Here is a 12,759-nt window from a genome sequence, read left to right as displayed (position 1 = left end):
TATGGGGACGTTTTTCTGAGTTGAGGTTCCCTCCTTTCCAACCACTCCAGCTCGTGTCAAGCTGACATGACACTAGCCAGCACAGGTGCTATCCTCTCCCTGAAGCTCAGCCTCAGTCAGGTATGTTTGACCTGGATCTTCACCTGCAGATGACAGAATGAATCTCGACATATTCTCCTGACAGAAGACCTTTCCGTGCTCAGCATGAGGATGTGAGAGATGAGTCACACATAGGTCATGCAGTAGACAATCCGAAGTGCCTGCTTCCTTCTCAAGATTGCCTCGTTTTACCCACAGACATTGCTCTCACTAGGAACCCATATTTGCATTATCTTCCATGTTTGTAACATACTCTATCCAGTATAGCAGGTTCGAGCCACAGAAACCTGACTTCTCCTACCCTCATCTGTGGTTGCAGGGATGCCGTTCCAGGGGCTGAAGCTTAGCTCGTAAAATGCTTCCCTCACAGGTACAAGGCCCTGGGTTCATCCTCAGTACTTCACAAAGCAGGCATGGTGCTACCTGACTGTAATCCTGGCACTTCGGAGGTAGAAGCATGAGGATCCGATGTTCAAAGCCATTCTTGACTAGACAGCAAGTCTCCAGCCAGCCTGGGCTACAGGAGCTGCTGTCTCAAGAAAGAAATTCCTCATTAATTAAAAAATGATGGAATTCTGATAGAGAAAGACAGCTTTACCAGGCAGAAGTCGGAGGCATCTTTGGAAGGATGGAGGCACAAGACAAGGATGGATGTGAGAAAGGAGACCCGTTTTTTTTTTTTTTTTTTTTTTTGCGAAGGCTCAGATGTGTAGAGGATAGAAGCGGAGCTGGAGGGAGGAGTCCGCTTCCCTTCAGGGATGGCTGCAGCCAGCTCACACCAGCTTACAAGCATTGATTAGTAAACCTCTCAGAATGTTTTAAAGCCAATTTAAACACAATTTATATGAATAATAACTCATATGAACCTATTATTAAACAAACTACACCGTTAATTCATTCTGAAAGCAGGACTCCCAAATTTACTATAGCTCACTACTGACTAGACTTCCAAGGTCATTTCCAGTATTTCCCCCATATGGCAGAAATGCCACATGTAACTGGGCACTAATTATTAGACTAACTAGTTCCCATGTCTCTTTCCAACTCTGCCTTCACTGATATCATGCAGGGAATGATAGTCAGAAATCAGCCGAGGTGGCTGTCTCTACAGGAATCAGAAAGAGCCTTAGGTCAGGGCTTCCAGCCCTTGTGTCCCTGAGTCTCCCTTTAAACACCAGCACACCACTGCCTGCATCCAGCCAGGCCCTGTCCCCCCCCTCCTCCCCCCCCCCCCCCCCGCAGCCAGGATTTCCCAACCTCCTGGCCTTTCAAGGCACATCGTCAAGGAAAGACGCAAAGTGCCATAATATTCTTTCATTCTGCTGAGCCTGCCGCTGCTGAATTGCTGAGCTAGGGGAGCCACAGAAGGGGATTTGAACCCAGATCTGTCTCTAGCGGGAATCCTTTCTTCGGCCAAAGCGAAAGGCAGTTCAGGATCAAGGTCCTTTCTGTGTCTGCTATACAGTAGCAAGAATTATTTCCTCAAGGGGCTGGAAAGAAACCTCAGAGGCTAGGAACACTTGCTGCTCTTGAAGAGAGCCCTGTTCTGTTCCCAGCATGCACCGTGAGCGGCTCACAGCAGCCTCTAAGTCCATTGCCTTCTGTCCTCTGCAGGCACCTGCCTTCTTGTACACATAATTTAATATAAAACAAATATTTTAAAAAAGAATTATCTCACCTAGTGTTACAGCGCAATGTTAAGCCCCTCCTTGTCCACTCAGACAACGACTGAGAACAATTAATTCCTTTGGGGGTTTTTCCCCCACTCTCTCTCCAGCATCATGCCGGCCTGCCTCCTACTGTGGTTCTCACCATGACGGTCATATCGAAAAGGTTTTTGTGGTGAAAAAGTATCTTGGCACTCCTGAGCCAAGGAATACCACGAATGAATAGATCACAGAGGGTCGCCACAGAAGAGACCTCACACGAGAGATTGATTAGGGATGGCGGGGAGTGCAAAATGGATCCGGTTGTGGTAGTGGGCTTTATACGGGGTATGGAACATGCACACATGGAAAATAGATGTCAGATCGGCTATTCGTAAGGACAGGGCCATGGACAGAGTCATTGAAGGCAGGAAGGAACCTAGAACACCAGCAGAGGACTTTTGGTGGGTCTCAGTCTGCCAAACATATATACTCTCCCTCTGAAAACCAAATAAACTCTTCCCTCTGTAAGTTTCCTTGGTCCTGGGGTTTTGTCATGTCCATAGAGAAGTGACTAAAACAGAGAGAGGGTGAGAGAGACAGAGAGGGGTGGGGGAGACTCTCGTGGTGGGCACAGGGTCCCTGCTGGCCCCACAGCTCATGCCTGCGGGGGATTTAGCAGGAAGAGCTGCCTTTGTTCTAGATGAATCAGGCCAGCTGTTTGTGAAAGGCCAGCCCTACTCTTCGGGTGCTGCATACCAGACGGCATTAGGCTGTCCGTGCAGGTCACCAGTGGGAGGAGGGGTGCTTTGCGTCCAGGACTGTACCACTGACTGACTTAGATTCACAGCATACAGAACAATGGGCTTTTCAGATATGGCGTCTTAAGCACTGAAACACAGCCAGGCTGGCAATACATTATTACCTTCTTTGGGATTTGAAAAAAAATAAAAACTTTGAAAAAAACAAAACAAAACAAAAAAACAAACCAATAGAGCAGCTGATGGGGTTGAGGCTTTAGTCAATGACGGTCTTAGGCTGAAGATAGCTGGTAATGAGCTCGCAGTGTGAGGCCCTCAGCTTCATGCCAGCATACGTGTGCTGGTAACTTCAGGGCTGGGGAGGGGACAAGAGGATCCTTCCTGGGCTCCGTGGGCCGAAAGGTAAGCCTCAGATTTAGAGAGAGACCCTGCATTAAAAAATAAGGTGAAGCCAGACCTGGTGATACACACCTTTAATTTCAGCACTCCGGAGGCAAAGGCAGGCAGATTTCTGTGAGTTAAAAACCAGAAAAACTATATAGCAAGTTCCAGGACAGCCATTGTAACAGTAGTGAGACCCTGTCTCAAACAAACAAACAACAAACAAATAACAGTGTTTGCATGTGTGTGTGTGTGTGTGTTGAGAGTGATTAGGGTGACTTCTGGTTTCTATACACACACATGTGGACAGGCACCCCCCCAACACATACATGCACCCAAATAAACAGCCACATAAATGAGATAACCTCATACAATTAGGGAAGCTGAGGCAGGATGCTTACTCATTTAAGGCCAGCCTGAGCTACACAGACAGACACCGTTAAAAAAGACAAACTCTGATCTCCCACCTCCTCTTCCCTCATTCCTAATGGCTTTCTTCTTCTATTTTTCTCTTTTTATTTATTATTTATTTATTTTTTTTTCGTCCGTTTGCTTCTCCTCCCTGATTTTCTTCTCTTCCCTTCCCTCCCTCAGCACGGTTCATCAGAAAACAACATTTTGCTGGAGTCCAAATAACCTTGCTGAGCCAGCTGTCCTGCCTTTTCCTTTCAGGTTCCCTGGGACAAGACTCTCACTTCTCTGAGACCCTCCCTGCCAACCTTATCTGCAAGCTTAGACTCTGGAAGGAAGGACTCGAGAGAGTTCACACCTGTCTCCATGGCACCGAGGGCACATTCCCCGGCTCCTGGCTGTGCACCACTAACCAAGAGCTAGCTTCCTGCCCCAAGGACAGACAAACACCTGCTGTCTCCCAAGACCCGCTAAAACTGACCTTCCAGTTGCTAACCTTTCTGGAAGTCCCTCTGGACAATCTGACCTAATACCTTCCTTTAATTTGGAAGAATGCTTTTAAATCTTCAGTGCTGATATAATCCTTTTTTTAATTTTTAAATGAAAATCAAGAATTGTGAATCTTTGGGGGGCTAGAGAGATGGCTTAGAGGTTAAGAGCACTGGCTGCTCTCCCAGAGGCCCTGAGTTCAATTCCCAGCAACCATGTGGTGGTTCACAACCATAGTGAGATTTGATGGCCTCTTCTGGCCTGCAGGCAGAACACTGTATAAATAATAAATACATAAAATTAAAATAAAAGTTATGAATCTTAAGCTCTGATCACCAGGAAGCATGTCATGCTACTTTGCTTTTCCTGCTGAGTGGTCCCAGCTTCCAGCTGAAGCTTTCCCTGCCTCGGGGGTGTTGCTTTCTGCTTGCCAAAGAATTTTGCTGCTTTGACCTTGATCTAGAACCTCAGGCCTTGCAGACCCAGGTCACTGGGCAGATGTGGGGAGGAGGGGGGAACAAAGCTATATATGGCTTCTCATGCGGCCATTCTCCATGGTCTAAGCTGGCTAGGAACCCTATACCAAAATTTGTTGGCGTAACCCCTAACCCGTTATGGATACTGGCTACTGTTTTTTGATGTCCTCTACACCCCCACTGAGGAACGAAAACACAGACTTCAGCCAAGTTTGTGGCAAAACACCCCCAAACGACTTTAAAGACCATTTTCCAAACTAGGAAAATCGGTTAAATTTTCAGAGGCAACCCTATGACCTGCTTTCTTGGTTTTGTTTTATTTTTTTGTTTTTTTGAGACAGGGTTTCTCTGTGTAGCTTAGTTGTCCTGGAACTCACTCTATAGAAGAGGCTGGCCTTGAATTCAGAGATCCTCCTGCCTCTGCCTCCCTGAGTGCTGGGATTAAAGGCAGGCACCACCACTGCCCGGCTCTTCTTCTTCTTCTTCTTCTTCTTCTTCTTCTTCTTCTTCTTCTTCTTCTTCTTCTTCTTCTTCGTATTATTATTATTATTATTTTGTTATATGTATGAGTGTTTTGCTCACATGCATGTTTGATGCCTACAGAGGTCAGAAGAAGACACTGAGTCTCCCGGAACAGGAGTAACAGACAGTTGTGAGCCGTCATGTAGGTTCGAGGAATCAAACCTGGGTTCCTGGAAGAGCACCAGTGTTCTTAGCCACGGAGCCATCTCCCCAGCCTCTGTGATTTGCCTTTTAAAGCTTAAAGTACTAAATACATGGATAAAATGGCAGAAAATACAACTAGTGGTATTTTACGATCTGGCCTTATAGGCACTCACAAGTCCCAGGAATTTGACATATTCAGGGCTGGGAGTGGGTAGGGCTGGTAAGCGCTGCAGTTATCACTGGCCAGACAGACCGGTTTCTAGCTCCCTGCCTAGCATGGTGACCAAAGGCCTCTTTATCTCTCCAGCCTCATCTTAGCCCCTTCCTGCTTGAACTCTGCACACAGATGTTGTTGTAAAAAAAAAAAAAAAAACCAACAAAAACTGTTGTGCTATATATTATTATTAACCCTAAGATTATCACGGTGGTGCAATTTAACTCGTTATCACAAATAATAAGACACAGACACCTGTTAGATTTTATACTTGCCTTATTTGCCTTCGGCCGGGCAGACATTTCACATATGCTGGCTTAATAGCCTCACCATCCCAGACCCCATCCAACACCATCCACTTTAATCCTCCTCATCTAGACTACTTTCCATCCATAATACCATGGTACTTGCTTGTATTCTTCATCTGCGCCTTTTCACACCATTTTTGGAGACCTTGTTCTCAGCCCACATGGATTTTTCTCCACACTAACCCATCGTGGTGTCCTCTTTCCTCCTCTCTTCCCTTCCATCTGTTTCCTGTTGATTCTCTCTTAAACCCCAAAGCCCAGAAACTTTAGCCACATCTACCCCATTCTGCCCTGCCCAAGTATAGGCCCTTTAATCAATCAATCAATCAATCAATCAATCAAGTATGTTTTAGGCATATAAAAATAGGTGTAACCAGATCCTGAAGGCCAGTAACACAGATCCAACCTCCAACACCCATAGCTGCTGAATCACTAGCTAGTCCCCTTACTGAAAATCCCCTCTTATAACTAATGGTTATCTGTAATGATTGACCTGTCTGTATCTCCTCCACTGGTCCATGAGCTCACTAGAAGCAGGACAAGATGACTTTCTCTTCTGCTTAGGAAAGCACTGTGCCCTGGGTGAAATGGAGGCTCAGGCACAAACTCTCTGAAAGGATTTGACAAATCAACTGGATATCACATGTTCCAGTGCGCACCTGAGATCACCAGATGTACCAGTGAGGCCATCACAGGCAAGAACCTGAGGATTGCTCAGTGCTAGCACAGAACTTAGGACATAACAGGAGACTGGTAAATACTGAAAGAAGGGATGGATGGATGGGCCAACAATCAGTGGGTGAAATGACAAGCTGGAAGAACTAACATGAATGCAGGATAATAAGAATCATCAAATAAAAACAATTCCAAATAACCCACTTCAGACAACTGATGGAGTCAATGTAGTGGAAGACTTGGTTTCTTTAAAAACTCAGTTGTGTTATGAGAATGTGTTTTTGTTTCATTCCCAAGTGTGGGATGTGGAAATGCTTTATCCACCCATGAAAACAGACTCCTGAAAGGCACCTGATCTTTTCCAGCTGGAAACTACCTCACACAAGGGGAATGGTTTTTGTCAGCTGGAAAACATCCTTGTTTGGATTCTGAGAACATATAAATAAGAGCCCAGAGGCAGAGAAATGTCTCTTTGCATCACTTCGATACACTTTGCTACTTTGCATGGCTTGACATCACTTGGCTTTGTTTCACTTCAAGATGCTCCTAGAGAGAAAGACTACACAGATCGTTTCCAGGTTGCTGCTACCATTTGCTGTTGGCTGTTTGACTGGACTCCTGGAATCTGGATAATTGAGATTGATATTGCCCTAAAGAGCCCAACGACCCAAACCATCAGGAAGTAGCTAGACAGGTCTGTGCCCCTTGTCCCTAATAACCTTCTCTCCCTTTCTCTCCTCACTAGGGGCAGGGAAGTTGGAAAGGAGTAGAGGTATTTAAGAACTCAAAATAAAGTAGGTTTTTGAAAAATCTAACAGGATAACCCTATCATTGCTGCTCACTATTGGAAGTGAATATAAGGCCTTTCCCTGACTCTTTTTGCTTATACTGCTGGGTGGAAGGAGCATGACTTCTAACGGAGTTGGTCCATTCACCATCAAAAGCCAGTGCTTGCAGAAGCCTTTTGATGACCAGGCCAGGCATCAGCAACAACTTACAGTAATTAGTAACAGTGTGATAGCCCCTCCAAATGTCTGCTCCTTAACCCCCTAGATTTGTAGCACCCTTTAGTTTTCCCAAGTTTTATATTAAAAAAAAAAAAAAACGCTACCTGCTTAGGTGTCTGCAGCATATCCTTTGGCTTTAAGTAGTCATATGTCCCCAAGCCTCCAAAACTCAGAGCACAGCATCTATTATAAGAGTGTCATCAGCGGGAGGCCATGTTGAGGGCAGTGGCCTATGTTGCCACTGAGGGCCATAAGGGTGTCTGTGGTCTGTACTTTCATGCTGTTACTAGAAACAATGTGGAAGTCCATGATCCACGCTCTCGTTGACTGTAAAGGGCAGTGGAGCTCTTTTTGCAGCGGTATCAATGACTACAGACTCAAGGTTGAAAATGAGAGGCATGGACTACTTCTGTGACCACTGCCCCTCCCCCACACAAAACAGTCTAGATGGGAAGCCATTGAAGAGGACTCTTAAAGAACTGATCGGATCTGATGCTTCTGGTGGGGGTGAGGGTGGAGAAGGCCTCAGTTTTCTTGAAAGGGCTGACCGCTGGGAGTTTGACCATGCTCCAGTGAGTATATGGCAACAAAACATGGGAGTTTGTGTATATTTCTTCTTTTTCTTCTTCTTCCTCCGCCTCTTCCTTCTTTTCATCTTCTGTTTTGAAGGGAGGGAGGTCACAAGGGTGAGGGGGTGGACCTGGAAAGACTGGGAGGTAAATGTGATTGGGGTGTATTATTTGAAATTCCCAAATAATCAATAAAAATTATGTTTTGGAGGGGAAAAAAAGACTGTCATTAACCACAGTCACTAACCACAGAGCTGCCCTAGAATGTTCTGGTTGGGTAGACAGGGCTCCCACAGATATGTCTATTTTCACATAGCTGTGATCATTACATTTGATAATTGTACACATAGAATTTTTTACCACCTTGTTACATCATTTAACACATTTTCCCCATGCCCAAAATTATTTTTCTTGCTCTGAATGAATCACTTCAGACTCCACATCTCACCTGACATCACTTGCACTCCAGCGATGCCTCGAGACAGTTGTGGGATTGGAGGGAACTGGTAACTCACTCATCCCAGCTTGTGAGAGGGCAGGGTGTGAGGTCACATGTCTTTCTAGAATACTGGTCATCTTAGATCCTCAGCAATTTCATCTGAAAACTGCAAATTACAATGTCTTATGCAGCATTGCTAGAAGACTAAGTTTTTTAAAGCATGCATAATGTTTATTTAACTTCTAAATTACACAGATTGCTTGACGGAGGAAGGAAATTACATATGCTTTGTGGCACACGTAGCCACCAAAGTACTTCCAACACACACATCCAAAGGATCAAACTGAGTTTTCTTTCTACTGTTAATGCTGCTTAAGCACATTCCCCAAAGCAAACGACCTAGGGTTGTCTTTTCCTCTATTCTCTGTTCCTGTTATCTCCCGTGTTTTTACATGTAAAGTTTTCCTGTCTAGGAACCAGGAGCTGACTGGATAAGCTGAAAGAAATCAGTCAGCTAGCCAGTGCTAATCTGAATTCTTTATTTCTTAAGTATATGTTTACTAACATGTTATGTAATAATCCATTATCAGGTAGCATACAATTCTATAATAATATATAATTATATAATATAGTACAATATCATTAATAATGTTACCATTAAATAATATATAATAATATGTAATTATATAATACAGTAACTGATATGTTAATGATAGGATTTTAATGTATATATTTAATATTGATATTTTATATTCAACTGATAGTATATTATATAAGAATATGACATATAAGTATATATTAATATTTTAATAATACTTCAATAGCAGTATGCGTAAGAAAGAATGTAGTTTTTTTTAAGATATAGCTTTTGTCCTTAGATTTACCTTACCCCATGGTGAGGGAAACACACAGAGCTCCAACTTAGATTACTTATTTCTCCTTGATTGTCAGTCACTAGCCAAAGTTTCTGCAGCAACTTCTATCTACACCTTAGAAAGAGAAAGCCTGCCTTCCTCAGGTCCCTGTTCCAGGTACCACAAATGTCAAAAACCAGCTTCGACATGGTCAGGGGCAAAACTGTTAAGGTGTGCATAGAGCCAGTGAAAGGTCACTCAGCAGACTTATTCTGAGGGTATAAAACTTAATTATCTGGGGCTGGTGCTCTCTGTGGACCAGCAAGAAACTCTGAACTCTTTTAACTCTTTGGGGGCCAGCGAGAAACAAAAGAGAAGGAGGAAAGAATCAGATTCACAGAAACACTCAATGAATGAAGCAGAAGAGCTCCAACAAACAAGTTCTAACAGGCACCACAATTTCCCACATACACATACATACATACTATGTACACATACATACATGCATAAGAACATACAGATAATCTGACAGACACATTTTTGGAAGAAGCAGGGGGCTTTGACACATGTTTATTTCTGTCCTGGGTTTTATACTTTATGTATGAAAAAATTTCCTTATTCAAAAATAGATATAGTGCTATTAAAAAAGGGAATTACAAAGGATTACCTATTACATTCTTTCATCAGCATTCAAACCTACTTAGATAGTTTTGCTCTTTACAAGTATTAAGCTGTGATTTTATCTAGAAGCTCATTATGAGTTCAAAGTAGAAGTTTTATCTTTTTCTTGTTCTATATGCTTAGTGTGAGTTCAAAGGATAGTTTTTTATGTCAAGGTTTTCACCAAGAAACAGGTCATATGTCTCGTCTTGTATAGATATCCATTATATTTTTATATTCATGTGGCTTTTCTTATCTTGATGCACACCTGGACCTCATCCCTGGACTAAACCTAGAATGAATGTGTTTCCTTGGTCATTAATTTGTTTCAGTCTTGTTTTTCTTCCTGGTGTAAGTCATGTGCTTAACACATGGAGGTTCACAGAACTCCTAGCAGTTTTCACTACACTACAGGAGGGTTTCCAAATTACTTAAATTGAATCAGAAATTCCATCAAATCAACATCCAGAATTACGAGATCATCAGTTCATTTATACAGCATTATTGCCTGAAAGTAACCCTCATATGGATTCTGCAGAAAATATGCCTGACAGAGTGAAGCAGTTACATCAGGGTGAAGCAATGAAGATTTCTTCATGCCATGCCATGAGGGACACAACAATGACAAGCACGGAAAGACAATAGATAGCAAAAAGCCATCCTGGGACAAGGCCCCTGTGGTCCATGCCTTCCAGGCTAGACCCATCATAGCCATGCAAAAATGATGGGCTGCCTCCAGGGAGCTCGATTGCTTGCTTTTGCCAATCCTGCACAGCTCTTGGCATTAAGCACGCGTTGTCAAGCTTGCTGGCGGGTGCCTTTTTGACAGCTAAGACATCTCTCCAGCCCCACGTTAAATGTATTTAACATTTAACCTAGAACCTGACACTGTTAATATTACTGTTCCTAGTGATGCATTTATTGTTATATATTATCCTTTCTCATAGGCTTCTTACATCAGGATTATTCAGTCCTTAGCATCAATATCCAGAAACTCCCAATTCCTTAGCTCTTAGAAGTAATTCTGCAGAATCCATCCTTGGGAACAGTGTATCTTTCTTTTACTCAGATTAAGATTTCCCTCTTCAGATTAAACTTCCCAGAGTGCTCTGCAGTGAGAATTTTGGAGTTTTGGGTTCTTTAAAACACAGAAATATTATAAGAACATGGTTTCATTTTAATCGCAGGTGTGGGATGTGGGGCTGCTTCACAGCAGCTGACTATGATTTGCCTCAGGCTCTAGCAGAGGCGTGATTTTGCCAGCTGCAGATAGTTTCTGCCGTTGTATGTTTCAGAGGGTATATAAATGCTAGGGCCTCAAGAAATTGGTTGAGGTCCGTTGTTGGTTGGTTGGTTGATGGTCATTGTTGGTTGTTGTTGGTCGTTGTTGGTCACAGTTTATTAAGAAGTCATGAACAAAGAAGAAACAACAAGAAGAAATTAGATATCCTGACAGCAAATATCACACTCTCCCCAAGAAACTTAATGCCCCTAATCAGCTTCAAGTAGTCTAATTATCTAATGTCACCTCCTTTCTGACCCCCTGACTTTATTCAGGGATCTCTTTTCCTTTCCTCTCTATCCTTTTTTTTCTTTCTTACCTAGCGTTAGGGTAAGGAGTGGAAGAAAAAGGGGTGGAGAAGGGTGGAAGAAAGAAGAACCCACAAAGTGGCAAAAGCCAGCTACAGTGCTCCCCTGCATCATGAACCCCTGAGTATTAAGGCTAATTTGCAAACCTTCCCACCAATGAAGCCTCTTCAACCCCCGTGGTAGTTTGAATGAGGAATACCCTCTTTAGGCGCAGGCATTTGAACACTCGGTCCCCGCTTGGTGTCACGGTTTGAGAAGGTTTAGGAGGTGTACCTTTGCTTGGTGAAGCCCATCAGTAGCCATGGGCTTTAAGAGCATTTGACTTTGCCCGACTTCCGGTTCACTCTCTCTGCTTCATGCTTTCGACTGGGACACGATCTCTCGGCTTCCTCTTCCTGCCATCAGCCTGCTCCTTGCTGCCAAGCCTCCCACCATGATGGACTCTTACCCCTCTGGAACTGTAAATCCAGATAGTGTTACTTCTATAGGTGGTCTTGGTCATAGTGTTCTATCACAGCGATAGAAAAGTGACTAATACAAGCCTCAGAGAGAATGATTGTTCCCAGCCCCACTTACCTAGAGCACACAGTCTCTCCTGGCCCCCGGTTATCCCCATGAGTCTCACAACGACTTTTCTAAAGCCCCACACAGACCACTTTCAGGAAAAGAATTTCTTGCTGACAGTGTACAACCAGTAGGAGTCAGCAAAAGGGCAGTTAGAAAGTTATTTCATTTTCTTGACCCAGCAATTCCATCTCCAAGATACTTTTTCTGCATATAGACTCACACATGTTGAAAGGGCATATTGACAAAATTATGTAAATGCTGCCATAGTGGCAAAAATTAGAAATCACCCCTCTCTCTCCTTCCTTTCCTGATTCCTGATTTAATCAGCAGCCATCTGTTTGTATTTTTTTTTTCAATTTAATTGTTCCCTGTGTTCATGGATTCCCCCCTTCTTGTGACAAAACACCTGACAGGGCAACTTAGGAGAGGTTTACCCTGGCTCACAGTTTAGAAAGAACAGTCCCCGTTAGGGCAGGGGAGATGTGGAAGCTGGGGCAGCTCCATCACGGTGGCAGAAGCTTGTAGGTTCCACCTCTCATGTCCTCAAAGATTAGAACGCAGAAAGCTCAAACTAGTACCAGGAGCAAATGTCAACTTCAAGGCCTATCCCTAGACACCTACTTGTGCTGGTGAGAGTCACCTCCTAAAGTTTTTGCAGTCTCCCCCAAACAATGGCACCTGCTGGGGAGCAAGGGTTCAAACACAGGAGCCTATAGGGGACAGTTCACATTCAAATCACAAGTCATTGAGCCTTCTGTTAAATAGAAGCAAGAAAAAAAAGGGGGGGGGGGAATGGGAGTAATTAGAACATGCTGAAAAAGAATTTTTCTTGAGTTCATGAGGGGTTCAGGGAAAGATGGGGGCAGGAAGTGAAGGTGGGTCACACCAATGCGCAGCCAGCCCTGAGAGCTGATCTGGAACAGGTTAGTGTTGATGATTATTAATAT

General features: G+C 43.7%; 1 protein-coding gene across 1 annotated transcript in view; it reads right to left on the bottom strand.

Moving 5' to 3' along the window:
• Cntrl (centriolin) overlaps positions 1-12,759 on the bottom strand; it is a 327,805-nt gene that overhangs the window by 173,918 nt on the left and 141,128 nt on the right. The window lies entirely within an intron of this gene.

This window comes from Meriones unguiculatus, chromosome 8, assembly GCF_030254825.1.
Source record: "Meriones unguiculatus strain TT.TT164.6M chromosome 8, Bangor_MerUng_6.1, whole genome shotgun sequence".
NCBI classification, from domain to species: domain Eukaryota; kingdom Metazoa; phylum Chordata; class Mammalia; order Rodentia; family Muridae; genus Meriones; species Meriones unguiculatus.
Note: the sequence above shows the minus strand (reverse complement) of the source record. Positions and strands in the feature narration are given on the sequence as shown.